At 40.7% G+C, this 15,000-nt stretch overlaps 1 long non-coding RNA gene across 1 annotated transcript in view; it reads left to right on the forward strand.

The window, feature by feature from the left end:
* LOC135102163 (uncharacterized) overlaps nucleotides 1-15,000 on the forward strand; it is a 67,149-nt gene that overhangs the window by 17,398 nt on the left and 34,751 nt on the right. Inside the window, exon 2 of the long non-coding RNA XR_010269559.1 lies at nucleotides 2,866-3,003. This is a non-coding gene — a long non-coding RNA (uncharacterized LOC135102163). The remainder of the gene's footprint in view (nucleotides 1-2,865; nucleotides 3,004-15,000) is intronic.

The raw sequence follows: 15,000 nt of genomic DNA on the forward strand, positions 1-15,000 counted from the left end.
GGCTGACTTGTCCTTCTTGGTGCCTCACGCCTCCTGGCCTACTTTCCCTTTCAAATCCTTTCTCTGCCTTGCCCCTGCTATCATTACCGTTAATCCCTCCTTGACCCAGGCTGCCTTCCCAGGTTGTATGGCCGTCTTCCTGTTGTGGAGTGCTTGGGTCCTGTGTCCTTGTTTGTGTTTCCTCGGTTTCCTCGATATCAAGTGCCAATTATCTTCCCTTTCCCGTGTAGTATGATCGTTTGTTATTCTCCATACTTCATTCATCTTCTCCATTTCTTCTTTCTTTTTATTTATTCTACCTTTTTTTTCTTTCCTCTTCCTTATTGTTTTTTTTTTTTTTTTCGTTTTTTCTTCTTCTTTTTTGACAGTACAATATATATTGTAGTGCGGGGTCACCAGAAACTCTGATTCTTCAAATTGGGTTAATGTAAGCAGTCTTAGGGCAGATCCTCTTCATAATATATATGAATGACATAGATGGAGGAATCAGAAGTAAACTGTCAAAATTCACAGACACTAAAATTGCTAACAAGACTGACACCAAACCAGCGTCAAATTTTGCAAAATGATGCATACACTCTCATTGAATGGTGTGAAACGTGGCTTATAACTTTAATTTTGATAAATGCCTTTCACAAATATCAGACCGGAATTCTTCCTAAGATTCAACATGATTTGAGGTACCAGGGGTCACTGCTGCAGGAGTGCGGCGCTCCTTTACGAGAAGTGCACTATTATATTATAGGAGTCGCATGGTAGCCGGAGCCTGATTGACTGATGCCTCTCTTGAAAGCGCCAGGCACAGTATAGAGAACCCAGCAAGCCCACTTTTGTTACACTTTTTTTTTTTTTTTTCAATTTTCCGCGCATGACGTCACGTTGTCGGAGATCAGGACTGCCAGATTCGCCTTTTTTAGGCCAAAACATAATTTTTCACTTTTTTCATGCATTTGGTCTAAGGATATCTAGTTTGCCATGAATTACATTATTATTATTATTAATAATTTTTTTTTTAATATGTTGCTTATATATGCTCCATTTGGCCATAACAAGTTTATTTAATATGGTAAGTTTGTTCACCGCCACCTAAGACAAAACTTTTTTTTTTCAAGTTGTCGAGTGCACGTATGTTTTCCTTTATTTTCCTTTTGTTACCATGGTTATCCTTACAGTTTTTCCCATTTTCTCTTATTGCTATTGAATAACAATAAGGGAAAATTGGACAAATCAACTGGGTGATGATGCTGATGACGCGCGAGTCCACGGCTGAACTCTGGCGTGTTTTTTTTTTTTTTTTTTTTTCAAGCGGCTGATGTAATTTAAGGCTTCCTATCAACAGCTACCTGTGTTCATGAACAAGCCAGGAGTACGTTGATAGGGTGCTGTCTATGGTAGTACCGTATATTTTGTTATGATGAGTCATTGGTAAACTCGTTTTCCATCCCCCAAAAGCGATCGTTCTGGTTGTTTATATTTATGTCGAGTGGGAAAGAAAAATGTCTAGAGCAGTGTCATTGAACTGTAGGCCCGCGCGCCAGTTGATTTAGTGTGGCCCGCGTGCACTCATTGATTAATTTTATATGAGGAAAAAAATACTTAAATGATATTCAGCAAAGGTCAAGTGTGTGGAATAATAACGATTAGCTTGTTATGACATTGCTGCTACAATAACATATATCTTGTTTACCGTTGGGGTTTCATGGCGTAGTGACAGTCTTGGGAACCCAGTGTCATATCCCATACAAAATACAATAAATAAATAACGTCATGAAAATAATTCACATCGTAATTATTTAATACATACTGGCGTGAACATAAGGTGGTTAAATAGAGCAACTTTACAAAAAAGATGGGGAAGATGGGGAAATAGACCAACTTTAAAAAAAAGAAAAAGGGCCCTCGTGGCCCAGTGGGTAGAGTGATGCACTTTGAGTTTGGCGTGAGGGAAGTGAGGGGCGCGTAGGTTCGAACCCCCCTCTCGGAACTCACAAAAACCTTGAAAGAGCATCCCTCCATCACCATGTGTGATGGAACTGCCCACGGGGAGGAGGGGAGGTGAGTGCGCAGCACCTCCCTACCCCTCCCCAGGGGAGGAAGGCACCGCCTTACCGGCCCCCGGGAGAGCAAGGGAGGTGAGTGCACAGCGCTTCCCTTCTCTCCCCTACCTAACCCTGGCAAGTCTACGGACTACCAGGCAAAAAATAATAAAAAACAAAAAAAAAAAAATAAAAAACAAAAAAAAATAAAAAAATAAATAAATAAAAGTAAGTGCATAGCACTTCTCTTCTCTCCACCTAACAGAATAAAAAATATAAAGGTGAGTGCATAGCACTTCCCTTCTCTTCCAACCTACCAGGCAAAAGATAGAAAAAAAAATAGATAAAGAATTAAGGTGAGTGCATAGCACTTCCCTTGTCTCCGGCAAAAGATAGAAAAGAAAAAATAAAGAATTAAGTTGAGTGCATAGCACTTCCCTTGTCTCCTAACCTACCACGCAAAAAAAAAAAAAATAAATAAATAAATAAAATAAAATAAAATAAATAAAGATAAATAAATAAATAAATAAAAATAAATAAAAACCTCCTTACCACCTCGGACCTCGGGAGAGCAAGGGAGGTGAGTGCACAGCACTTCCCTTCTCTCCCCAAGTCTACGGACTGCCAGACCAAAAAGAATAAAATATATATAGGTATAAAAAATAATTAAAGCAATAAAAAAAGATAAATGAAAAAAATAAGTAAATAAAACAAAAAAAATAAAACTCCTACTCCCAACTGACCGAACAATACCCAACTACTCCCAACAATACCAACTGACTGACCCTGACAACCCCAAAGACCACCACCCACCTGGGAAGCACGGGAGGTGAGTGTGCAGCACCTCCCTACCCTTCCCAGTCTCCCAGTTTGACTTTGACCACCAATCTGACTCATCCTACCAACTCCAAAGAGCAACTCCAACTGTACAGACCACCACCACCACCACCCTTCTGATCTCGGCAAGGTGAGTGCGTAGCACTTCCCTGGACTGACCCTGACTGACTGACCCTGGCAACTCCAAAAACTACCAACCTGATGACTGACTTACAGATATGTAATCACCTAACTGACTGGCCCTGGGGAGCATGGGAGGTGAGTGTGCAGCACCTCCCTACACTTCCCAGTCTCCCAGTTTGACCTGACTCATCCTGGCAACTTCAAAGAACAACTCCAAATGTACAGACCAACAGTACCTCCTACTCTGTGTCCCACTCTGACCCTGATCCATACATCCCTACATCCTACCCTGTCCTGGCTAGGTGAGTGCGTAGCACTTCCCTACCACCTGCCTTACTGACCCTGGCAACCATAAAAACAACCAACCTGACTGACCCACAAATCTTACTGTAATCTGGCAACAGACCACCAAACTCACTGACTCTGGGGAGCATGGGAGGTGAGTGTGCAGCACCTCCCTACCCTTCCCAGTCTCCCAGTTTGGCTTTGACCACCAATGTGACTCATCGTACCAACTCCAGATGTACAGACCACCACCACCACCCCTCTGATCTTGGCAAGGTGAGTGCGTAGCACTTCCCTTGACTGAGTGGGCCTGACTGACTGACCCCCGCAACTCCAAAAACAACCAATCTGACAAATGTTACAAATGTAACCTGGGGAGCATGGGAGGTGAGTGTGCAGCACCTCCCTACCCTTCCCTACCCTTCCCAAAATAAATGAAAAATAAAAAATAAATAAAAACAAAAATAAATAAAGTAAAAACAATAAAACTCCTACTTCCCCCTCAATAAAATGACTGAGTCTGGCAATCTACAATAAATAATAAAAATAAAACAATACCAACCTGACTGACCCTGACAACTCCAAAGACCACCACCCCACCTGGGAAGCACGGGAGGTGAGTTTGCAGCACCTCCCTACCCTTCCCAGCCTTCTAGTTTGACTTTGATCCCCAATCTGACTCATCCTAGCAACTCTAATTGTACCGACCACCACCAGTACTCCCCATCCTGGCAACTGATCCTGGCAAGGTGAGTGCGTAGCACTTCCCGTGACTCATCCTGGCAACTCCAAAGACCCACCATCCTGACCGCCCCTGGGAAGCACGGGAGGTGAGTGTGCAGCACCTCCCTACACTTCCCAGTCTCCCAGTTTGACTTTGACCACCAATGTGACTCATCCTACCAACTCCAAATGTACACACCACCATCACCACCCCTCTGATCTTGGCAAGGTGAGTGCCTAGCACTACCCTTGACTGACGGGGCCTGACTGACTGATCCCGGCAACTCCAAAAAACAACCAACCTGACTGATGTTACAAATGTAACCTGGGGAGCATGGGAGATGAGTGTGCAGCACCTCCCTACCCTTCCCAGTCTTCCACCAACCTGACTTGAATTTTGACTGGGGAGCAAGGGAGGTGAGTGTGCAGTACTCCTACTATCCCCACTCTAAATACCCTATCACCAACCAATTCAGACCACCAAACTGTCTTAGAAGAACAAGAACAGGAAGAAACGCCATCACAGGAAGAAGAAGCAGCATTAGCAGCATTACCGCCATCAGAGGAAGAAAACAAGAAAAAGAGGCAAAGAAAAAGAATTACCACCACTGTTATCGGAGGAAGAAACAGCAGCGTCACCGCCATCAGAGGAAGAAACATATATATGTAAACTACGACTGGTCAAACTTTCTGTGGCACCAGGCTAAGTTCGACCTGTGATGGGTTGTGTTTAGCGACGCCTTGAGATAAGAGGGAAAAAAGTTCCAGGGGTTCATGAAAGGAAAGTACGCTAACAGGGGACTGATTGTGAAAGTGCCAGGCAAGGCTGCTGCTTCAGACATCCACACTTCAACTTCAACTATGCATGCGAGAATGTTGCTGTATTCTTCCTCCTATTCCTCCTCCTTTTTTCTTCCGCAGAGGACTGTCTTATTACTCCGTCCAAAGGCGGCAGTTCTTGTATAAGACTTGCAAACCTGTGTCCACTCATCCCAACTATCCAGAAATATATCTAATCTTCTAAAGGTCTGGCATCACGTGTTCAAGAGATTTATGTGTATTTTTTTTATTTTATTTATGGTGGTGGTGGTGGTGGTGAAGGTGTAAATCTAGAATGAGAGTGAGCGTCTTTGTGTTTCCTCCACCGGGACGAAGAAAGAGAACAGGGATTCCTCATACTCCAGGAATTGCCTTTGTTTCCAGAAAACATTGAATAGTAAAGAAAAATTATTATTTGCTAGTTTTATCAAACTTTCTGTGGCACCAGGCTAAGTTTGACCTGTGATGGGCTGTGTTTAGAGATATCGCAATTTTTCACACTTGAGAGTATATTTCACTCTTATAATGAACGTACAAACTACAGCAGGAAACCAAAATAATGCTAAAAATGGAAGCATGGATTAAAGGATGCCAAATGTATAAATACATTAATAGTTTTAATTACCGAAGGAAAGACGGTAATTGTATTTCTTGCTACACATTTATATTTAACAAGTGAAGACAAACGTAGGTTGAAAACCAGCCCGGGAAGGAATGTCTGGCGCGTGGCGTTCCTCAAGGCGTCTTGCCTCGCCGGCACAACAATACATAAAGGACTGAGATGTGAATTAACACTGAAAGAACACTGGCCGGTGAGGTGCTCCTGCAGGGTCGAGGTGGACAGGTGTTTGTCCAGGATGCCTCGTGTTACTTCTCACCGCGTGTTTTATCTGTTGGAGATTATTACACTTAAGTGGTATAAGGGTTATAACAAGAGGGATGTAAGCGAAATTCTTTGGATCAGCATCCAGGGTAAAACAAGAAATAGCAGGTTCAAGCTTGGAAAATTTAAGTTTAGGAAGGAGATAGTAAAAATTGGTTCTTGAATAGAGTGGTAGATGAGTGGAACGGACTCACTAATCATGTTGTTAGTGCTAGGACATTAGAGAGCTTTAAGAGAAGATTAGACAGGTTTATGAATGGGGATAGTAGATGGAAATAGGTAGGTATATTTCATAAAGGGACTGCCACGTGTAAGCCTGGTCGCTTCTTGCAGCTTCCTTTATTTCTTATGTTCTTATGTTCTTATGATAGCCAGTCTTGGTTGACACCATCAGACTCAGACACTTTTTTTTTTCTTTTTGTCTTTAGGGTTTAACACACTCCTCTGATTTTGTGTTTGTCTTGTCTGATGCAGCAGCGGCGTGAGCTTTTTCCTTCCTCGCGGCCAGACGACGCGGACTGGCTTTTTCCTGCTCCCCCTGACACACTCACAGTTTACCGGTGAGTGAAGGGGACGGAGCTGTTTTTGTAGCGCAGTGTACGTCCTTCCATTTTTAGGTTTACATTTAAGTGAAGCCTGTCATGCTTGCCTATGTTTTTCCATGTGCATGTAAGGTAAGGCTGCTTGGCAAAGTGTCTGTCTCACTGCAGACACTTGCTTTATGCTGTACTGTAATAAACAAGTAATTTCTCAATGTAAAGGAAACAGTGAGTCACAAAAGTGCCTCTCAATACGATGTGGTAATGAAAAGCAGAATATGAAACAAATAGATAGTAAATAAGTGAATAAATAAATAAATAAATAAATAAATAAATAAATTAAAAAATGGACAAATTAATGCATACCTTGTAGAAGTTTTCATACCTGCTGAGCTTACCATAGCAAATACACTGATATGCTACAAAAAATGCACACAAGTATATGAAGATGGAAAAAAAATGTGGGAAGTCTGTCTTGTGTTGTTATTTCTATGGTTACTGCTCTTCAGAATTTGCCATCAGCATGCGTCTCTCCTTCCCCACGCTGACGCTACACAAGACTTTCACCTTTATTCCGTTCCCTTTCAATAGTCCAGGAGTCAAGCAATATCTTCATTCTTTCATCCCTTTCATTGGTAAAACTCTGGAATTCTCTGCCTGTTTCTGTTTTTTCCCCTTCTTGGGACTAGTAGGTTTAAGAGTATTGAGGCACTTCCAGAAACATATTTAGTTTTTTTTTTATTGACTTATTTTTTTTATTTATTTTTGTCTGTATGTGTGGAAGCGGCAACTGAAAAATTTTTTTTTTTTTTTTGTTCCTCTGTTTGCCATTCGCCAAGAAGATATGAGAGCGTGAGTATAAATAATGGCTATATGCAAATGTAAGAATACCATTTTTTAGTGACTCTAAATTAAACATATATTGCATTGTTTACTCCAGTTTACTCAAGTTGAACCGTCCAATATCTTTTGCATGTAAATGATTTTTGTGTTCAGCTATTTGAATTTTTTATTTCCAAATGCAGCTCCATGTTTTTAAGAAGCACAGAGGGTTGGAGAAAGACAAATCTTTCCTGAATGTTAATAGGTGAATGTTAATAGCAGCAGTAGTAGCAATAGTAGTAGTAGTAGTAGTAGTAGTAGTAGTAGTTGTTGTTGTTGTTGTTGTTGTTGTTGTTGTTTTTGTTGTTGTTGTTGTTGTTGTAGTAAAGAGCAAGATTATTATCTGGAGTGACACCAATTCAGTTTTTGTATAATTTGTATTTACTTACTATTATTCCACACCTTGTCAATCCATGCAAGGAAAAAAAAAATAAAAAAAAATAAAACGTATATTAAAAAAGTGAGAGGCAAGACCAGCAAGTGAAACACGCCCTGCCTTCTCCATAGACTTGACGTGTTTACTGCCGCGCTTCCTGCCTGATAATTATACAGTCTTACGCTGGAGGCGCTTAATGTGGTGCATTTGTATGAAAGAATTTACTTTTTGCCATGAATCTCTCTCTCTCTCTCTCTCTCTCTCTCTCTCTCTCTCTCTCTCTCTCTCTCTCTCTCTCTCTCTCTCTCTCTCTCTCTCTCTCTCTCTCTCTCTCTCTCTCTCTCTCTCTCTCTCTCTCTCTCTCTCTCTCTCTCTCTCTATCTATCTATCTATCTATCTTTCTCTCTCTGTGACGTGCAACAGTGTGGGTGTCGTGAGCAGAGCAAACGGCCAAATGTGCAGCGACTAGCTAGTGTTTGCGTGCGCCGCGTGGGGCGTGCAGTTTGAATGTCAAAGAAGAATGCAAGTGGTCGGGATAAGGCGGAGGAGGAGTAGGAGCAGTAGGAGGAGGAGGAGGAGGCGTAGCGTAGCGTGGTGTGGGATGGCGTGACATCATCATCTGACATCTGGATGGACAGTGACATCATCACCACTATAGTCTCTCCCTTTACGCTGCAACGGAATGATGTGGTAGTGGTGATGTAGTCTGGGATAATGATGTACACTAGAAAAAAATAAATAAAAATCCCAGTAATATCAACAGTTCCATTCTCGTGAAAGGTTTAGTGTTCCTCCATTATTTTCTTCATCTTCAGCATTTCCACTTTATGTTCACTTAATTTGACAAGTGTGTTCCTCGTGTGTCATTTTACACTCCTTCATATCATGATTTATACAAAACTTTTTTTTTAACGATATACTCAGTAAAACACTATTCTTTTTTTTTGTCTGCCTTCTTTTTGCTATTATGTGTTTTTAGCTACAAGCAAGTTTGTCCAAAAAAAAAATAAATTAATATATATATATATATATATATATATATATATATATATATATATATATATATATATATATATATATATATATATATATATATATATATATATATATATCATACTGTTATTTATTCCTTTTCATATCCTCATGCAGAGGACAGTTAAATAAACAATAAATAACAATAAATAGGGCTAAACTTCAGCCTCACCTACTCCATCTCCTTTTAATTTGTCTGTAGAAAGCAAAAAAAAACCTAAGTTGCTTTCCCTATTTTCATTCATATAGACCATTAATAATGTATAGGATTAAAATATAGCCTCAATCTCTCTATGCCTTTTTTGCCGTGATATGTTTTGCCCCTACACGCTGGTATGGTCCGCCTGGCCCTCTTCCCCGGCCCCTTCCCCCTGACAGACCCCGCGTGTGGCCGTGAAGTGTGGCTCCACAAGTGGTCATCCAATATTGCTCTTAAAAATGGTCCCGTGATGCGTCTACAGAATGGTTTCTGAAAGCGGGTTCCTTGGGTGGAGGGGAGAGGGGACTGATATGGCTCTCTGGCCTAGAACCCTCTCTCTCTCTCTCTCTCTCTCTCTCTCTCTCTCTCTCTCTCTCTCTCTCTCTCTCTCTCTCTCTCTCTCTCTCTCTCTCTCTCTCTCTCTCTCTCTCTCTCTCTCTCTCTCTCTCTCTCTCTCTCTCTCTCTCTCAGCTCGAATTATGATTTCACTGAGTGGTTTAAGAACATATTCACATGTTATTCATGAGCCATCACATCCAGCAGCAGGCAGGAGGAGGAGGAGGAGGAGGAGGAGGAGGAGGAAAGAACACAAAGGAATACAAAGGAATGCAACGGAAGACCATACCTTGAGGTATTGACGAGGCTGTTTGGATAATTATTCTACATTAACTATTATTGGGAGATACAGGATAGTACAGAAGGTTCCTCCCCACCAATCTCTCCAGCAGAAGCTGACAAGATACAGGAATTGATACCACGTGGTATAGAAAAACCACATAGAACTGGAGAGAATAGTGAGGGAAAGAGTTGTGGTCTGTCTACTTTTGTTTGTGAGGGAGAGTGTAACTGCATGATAGTTGTGTGATGTGGTGTGTGCGTAGCGCAGGTGAAGGCACAGTTTGGTTGTTGAGGGGTGGTGCAGAATCCTTGCGTTGCGCTTTCCAGGGAAATTACCTCAGAGTGTTACGTCATAATGAATAAGACAAGTGAAGAAGCTTGCTTTCGTTTGAATACCGTCTTTTCGGAAATGTTGATTTTTTTTTTCTATTTTGTGCAAAAGACAAAAAAAAAAACGTACAATTTATTACAAATTATTAGAGTGAAAAAAATCTACAATTCACCCTAAGGAGGAAGAACAGAAAAATTACGAACTATACCACCACCACCACCACCACCACTACTACTACTACCTCTACTACTACTACTACTACTACTACTACTACTACTACTACTACTACTACTACTACTACTACTACTACTACTATTACCACCACCACCACCACCACCACCACACCTCACTCTCAACTTCTCCCATTTTCAAGAATTCCTCTCTTCTCTTCCCTTGCTCCACCATCCTTCATCCTCTCTCCCTTACGTTCCATCCTTCCTTTCGCCGACATAATGCTTGCAACAGACGCCCCTCCTCTTTCTCCCCCTCCTCCTCCAGTCCCGTAGCATTAGCAGGGCCTTGTCTCCCCTTATAAGCAGGGATGATTAGTGGAACATGTCGAAATAGCGTTGCCTAGCCGCCGCCGAGTATAGGAGTGTATTGAGGGTGCATTACTCGTATCTCTAACTGACTGTCTTCAGCCTCTCTCTCACCGCCGCAGTGTTGCATATCTAGCTGTCTTCTACCGCTATTTTCATGCTAACTACTCTTCTGATCTTTCTAACTGCATGCCTTCCCTCCTTCCGCGGCCTCGCTGCACAAGACTTTCTTCTTTCTCTCACCTCTATTCTGTCCACCTCTCTAACGCAAGAGTTAACCAGTATTCTCAATCATTCATTCCTTTCTCTGTTAAACTCTGGAACTCCCTGCCTGCTTCCGTATTTCCACCTTCCTATGACTTGAATTCCTTCAAGAGGGAGGTTTCAAGACACTTATTCATCAATTTTTGACCACTGCTTTGACCCTTTTATGGGACAGGCATTTCAGTGGGCATATTTTTTTATTGGATTTTTGTTGCCCTTGCCCAGTGTCCTTCCTACATAAAAAAAAAATAAAAATATCTCGGTACAGTGGCGGTGAGCGGGGAGATGGGTCGGTGAGTATGTTCAGGCGCAGATAGAGAAATGTGTTATTGGTCTGACGAATTGATTAATGAATAGGTATCTGGTTGAACAGGTAGATTTACAGATAGATGGCTGGATGGGTAAATGGTTAAATAGATCGACTGGCTGATAAATAGATTGATATATAGATGGACAGATGGATGGATAAATAGATTGATAGATACATGAATAAATGAGTAGGTATATAAGTAGATATAAATATATATAGATGGGTAGATAGACAGTTCAGTAAGTAGAAAATAGATTAGATAAATAGACAGACAGATAGACAGATAGACAGGGATAATAGTACATAGGTGGGAAAATATGTTGATAAATCCCCGTTGATTGATAAGAAGGTGGAAGTATTAGATAGGGAGAGATATACAGATAAAACATCGACGAATGGGTAGGTAAGTGAAGAAACACAGGATGGTTGAAGAGCAATATACATAAACAAATAAGAAGAAAGTGGAAGTGTAAGCGATGAATCAGATAAAGAGAAAAATTAGCTGTATATTGATGGACAGAACATATAGAAATGCAACTGTAAATCATGGTAAACAAACTAAGATAAATAAAGGTATGTACTATGTTAGAAGGAAATGACATTAGAGAGTCAGCCAGCACATCAGACATTCAGAAAGCAGGACAGACAAAGACACATTGACACACTGACTGATGGGTGCATATGCCAAATGAAATAGTAAACAAACATTCATATATAGAATCATTACAAATAGAAGCCACAGAACGCCTGACTTCCGATCTTTCTAAAATTTCTGATTGGGGCAGAGCAAACTTGGTATTGTTCAGTGCCTCAAAAACTCAATTCCTCCATATATCAACTCGACACAACCTTCCAGACAACTATCCCCTCTTCTTCAATGACACTCAACTGTCCCCCTCTTCTACACTGAACATCCTCGGTCTGTCCTTTACTTATAATCTGAACTGGAAACTTCACATCTCATCCCTATCTAAAACAACTTCTATGAAGTTAGGTGTTCTGAGACGTCTCCGCCGGTTTTTCTTACCCCTCCAGCTGCTAACTCTGTACAAGGGCCTTATCCGTCCATGTATGGAGTATGCTTCACATGTTTGGGGGGTTCCACTTATATTGCTCTTCTAGATAGGGTGGAATCAAAAGCTTTTCGTCTCATCAACTCCTCTCCTCTAACTGACTGTCTTCAGCCTCTCTCTCACCCTCGCAATGTTGCATATCTAGCTGTCTTCTACCGCTATTTTCATGCTAACTGCTCTTCTGATCTTGCTAACTGCATGCCTCCCCTCCTTCCGCGGCCTCGCTGCACAAGACTTTCTTCTTTCTCTCATCCCTATTCTGTCCACCTCTCTAACGCAAGAGTTAAAAAGTATTCTCAATCATTCATCCCTTTCTCTGGTAAACTCTGGAACTCCCTGCCTGCTTCTGTATTTCCACCTTCCTATGACTTGAATTCCTTCAAGAGGGAGGTTTCAAGACACTTATCCACCAATTTTTGACCACTGCTTTGACCCTTTTATGGGACTGGCATTTCAGTGGGCATTTTTTTATTAGATTTTTTGTTGCCCTTGGCCAGTGTCCTTCCTACATTAAAAAAAATAAAAAATATCAGAAACTTTGAGGCAGACAGACTGAATTTCGCATAACGAATATATTTGTATGTTCATGTTTGGTAACTTACACACGAGCAATGGATAAAAAAGAGAGATTTTACATATAAACCTAGAGAAACAAAGGAAAGCAAAACATTATAAAACAAAAAAGAGATAGAAAAAAATTAATCCTCCTGTCTGTGAATCACGTTCTAGACAGAGGCGCCCACACACACACACACACACACACACACACACACACACACACACACACACACACACACACACACACACACACACACACACACACACACATACACACACACACCTTCCTGTCGCCAAAAATATACACAATTCTCCTGCTACTCTATGAATTACCTTACTAGAAATGAAAAATGCATAAATGTTATGAATTTTATATATTGTTGTGTGGATCACTGGAATTGTGTTGAAACCATGGAGAGAGAGAGAGAGAGAGAGAGAGAGAGAGAGAGAGAGAGAGAGAGAGAGAGAGAGAGAGAGGAGAGAGAGAGAGAGAGAGAGAGAGAGAGAGAGCATTTAAGGATTTAAGGATGTCCTGCAACACAATACACATGCATATATATCGTGCACACTTCTTCCACTTTCTTCTTTCTTTCATGCGACATTTGGAAAAAGCAAATATTGAGATAGTGTGTGTGTGTGTGTGTGTGTGTGTGTGTGTGTGTGTGTGTGTGTGTGTGTGTGTGTGTGTGTGTGTGTGTGAAATAATAGACAAACGGACAGACAAACTGATACATTACAATACACAAAATTGCACATAAGCTGGGGACAGAGACTCCCAACCAATCACGCACCCACCCACACAAGACAGACAGAAGGTCAAAGATATACTGATATACGTACTGACATACATTCTTCATCTCTTCGGTCAATATGAAGACGCTACACGAACTTACATATTGTCCTGTGCGTCTCGAAGGAGTAACGCCGGGAGATGACAACGTCCGCCCTTTACTGCTCAGGGAAGCACAGGGACTGAGTGTGTTGCTGGCAGTTTGTTGCAGTTTTAGGATTCCCGAAGGCTGACGAAGAATTTTAAAAGTAAGAATGTATTGGGGAGAGAGAGAGAGAGAGAGAGAGAGAGAGAGAGAGAGAGAGAGAGAGAGAGAGAGAGAGAGAGAGAGAGAGAATACAAACATAAAATCGGAGAGAATGAAAAAGAAAGTTTAAAATAAAAAAGAATGAAAAAAAAAGCTTCAAACGTATAGACAAGTAAATGTATATACATACTGACACACACACACACACACACATATTGACATATAGCACCACACAAAAAAGAAAAAAAAAGCCAGAAAATAACAGAAAGAAGTGAAAAAAAGAAAACATTGAAAGACATAAGCCGGAGTGAACAAGTGACATCAGGAAGAGAATGTAATCTAATATTAGTAGGTGCCTGAAGTTACTCGGAGAATGACATCATACTTAAATTTAGGAAAGTGATGAAAGAAAAAGCATGCTTAACTTGGAAAAAAAAAAACTGCGGTAATAAGGAAAACATGAGGAAATAAAGCACTAAAGTAGAAAAATGTGTAGCAGATTGAAAGGAAAAAAAAAATGAAATTAAGTGCCAAAAATGGGTGATGCCTACTTAGAGAGAGAGAGAGAGAGAGAGAGAGAGAGAGAGAGAGAGAGAGAGAGAGAGAGAGAGAGAGAGAGTGTGTGTCTTTCATGTCACCTCAGATAAAAATCTATATATTTTTTACGACATTTCATTGGCGCTGAAGAACACAGACAATGAAAAAGTAAATATGACGGTTCCTTCTTTCATATTTATTTGTTATGACATTTTATGAGACAAGACTGTACTTCGGTATCCTTATGTTATATTGTTATTTTGTCTTTTTATTTATTTATTTATTCTCTGCTTATTGATTATATCTAATACATATACTTTTACTGTCCTTTGTTTTCTAACATTACATTGTTATTTTATGCTGTTTCTTTATTGTATACATTGTTGCACTTGACTATAAGAGTTTTTTTTTTTTTTTTTGTAAGAGGGAAAAAAAAGTCATTTCGGATTTTATCTGTGGAAAGAAAACGTGTGTGGGATTTTTCTGAGGAACGTTATTCGTGTGTTGAGAGAGGAGAGTTTTTAAAGTTCATTAAATGCTCTCTCTCTCTCTCTCTCTCTCTCTCTCTCTCTCTCTCTCTCTCTCTCTCTCTCTCTCTCTCTCTCTCTCTCTCTCTCTCTCTCTCTCTCTCTCTCTCTCTCTCTCTCTCTCTCTCTCTCTCTCTCTCGCTTTAGTTAACAGTGGAACCTTGCACAGTTTAAGTGGATGAGGAGAGAAAATAGAGATACAGATGGATGGATGGATAGATAGATAAGTAGATAGATGAAAGTTAGACAGACAGATAAGTAGATGGATAGACAGATATTTGCCTTGATATCGCCGTGTAATAAGCCCCGAGGAATTCATTCTTCATAGAACGTTAATTTATTTATAGGCGGAAGGCGAAGCAAGGCAGCACATGTGAAAGGTAATGCAGGATAAGATAATGTGATATGACTGCCATTTAGCGTCCTTGTGTGTGAGGTCCACAAGGCCAGAGTGAAGGGGGAGGGCACATAT

This window comes from Scylla paramamosain, chromosome 7, assembly GCF_035594125.1.
Source record: "Scylla paramamosain isolate STU-SP2022 chromosome 7, ASM3559412v1, whole genome shotgun sequence".
In the NCBI taxonomy this organism is placed as follows: domain Eukaryota; kingdom Metazoa; phylum Arthropoda; class Malacostraca; order Decapoda; family Portunidae; genus Scylla; species Scylla paramamosain.